Here is a 1,809-nt window from a genome sequence, read left to right as displayed (position 1 = left end):
TTGATCAGTTGCACCAGCAGTTTATTAACCACACTAGTCTTTTCAAAAAAACAACTTTAGGCTTTTTCTCTATTGTATATCTGCATATGTCACATTAAATTTCTTCTCATATTTATTAATTTACTTATTCTTTTTCTTTGGATTTAATATTTTTATTAACTTCGAGAACTAGATTTTTTAGATCATTGATTTTCAGGCTTTATTTATTTTCTTCATTATTCATTTAAATTTTAAAATCCCTGTTTATATAGGCCTCTAGGTGCTTCCTGTATGTTTTATATGATATATCTTTATTATCATTCTCTTAAAATATTTTTGTATTTAATGTGATTTATTTGTTATCTGTGGAGAATTTTAGATGTACTGATTATTTTTAGAGAGGATTTACTCATTTTATTTTTTGTTATTGATTTCTAGCTCAGTCCCACTATAATTAGAGAACATATATTCTTTGATACAAGTACTTTGAAATTTGTTGATGTTTCTTTATGGATTTATTATAATTGATTTTGGTAAATATTCTATATGCCCTTAAAAATACTTATTATTTGGTCATTGTGGGCACATTATTCTTATTTCTTACATATTTACTATTTTTAACATTTGTTCTATCATTTGTTAGAAATGTTTGTTAAAATATTGTAATATTGTGGATTTATTTATTTTTAGTTCTTTCAAACTTAGAGCTTTTTATTACTTTTGTTAAATTTAGAGTACTTTAACCATATTGCCCTCACTTCTACTTTCAAAGACTATTTTGCCTTGTATTTTTATTTGGAATTTTAAATCACACTATACATCTTAGCATTCTTTTATTGGTCAGTATTCCAAATTTACTAACATTTGTATTGCTTTTCTAAATTTCATTTTTCACTTTAATTTTATTTTCATTTTATTGAATTTGTGTTTTAACTGAATGCACCTTTCTTGTCTCTGAAAAACACACTTTCACATGTTTTAGTATAATTTTGAAGAAGGAAAATTTATTTCTTGTTTATGTTTGCAAGATATTTTATCTGAATATCAAAGGCTGGCAATTCTAAGGTGGCAATTATTTTCTTTCAGCACATTAATGATGTTCAAAAGTCAAGGATCGATGTATGTGTGTCTTCTTTGAAGTTCATGTGCATTTTTCTCCATCTGCCTTTACTATTTTTCTTTAACTTTAGTTTTTCATAGTTTTTCTCTCAGTTTCATGGGACCATCCTACTGTTCAAGATGCACACCCCTCAAAACATGGCTGCTTCATGGTAACCTGTTTCCAAGTATGCTGGCTTTATATCTATTTTATACATGATCTGCATTTTTCTGCATCTATTTTATACATGATCTGCAGTGGGAGGATTGGTTCTCATTAATTCTATAAAATGATAAATAATAGAACCCTTTTAAAGAGTTTCAAGAAGTAAAATAAGTTTATATATGGAAACTCTTAGCAGTGTTTATTATAAAACAAATAAATAGTCTTTCATCATTATTTTGACCAAAACATATTATTTAAATTTTAATTTTAACTAATTAGAAATAAGTAATTTAAAATTATTTTACTGGATGTTATTATCATGGGCATATTAATTTTTAAATACTACTTTTGCTGAAAATCACATTTATCCAAAACTTTGAAAGAGCTATTAAGATAGTGAGGTTATACATTTATGAGGTAAAAAATAGTTATGAGATGAAATATGGTGGAATAGTGAGAAAAATAAAGTCAAAATTCCAGTAACTTTAATGAAAGACCCAGAGTTTTATATCATTAGTGATATTAAAGATGCTATTTGTCTTAAGCAAAAATGTCATCCTATTGAA

Source organism: Pteropus vampyrus, unplaced genomic scaffold (genome assembly GCF_000151845.1).
Source record: "Pteropus vampyrus isolate Shadow unplaced genomic scaffold, Pvam_2.0 Scaffold21, whole genome shotgun sequence".
Taxonomy (NCBI): Eukaryota; Metazoa; Chordata; class Mammalia; order Chiroptera; family Pteropodidae; genus Pteropus; species Pteropus vampyrus.
Note: the sequence above shows the minus strand (reverse complement) of the source record.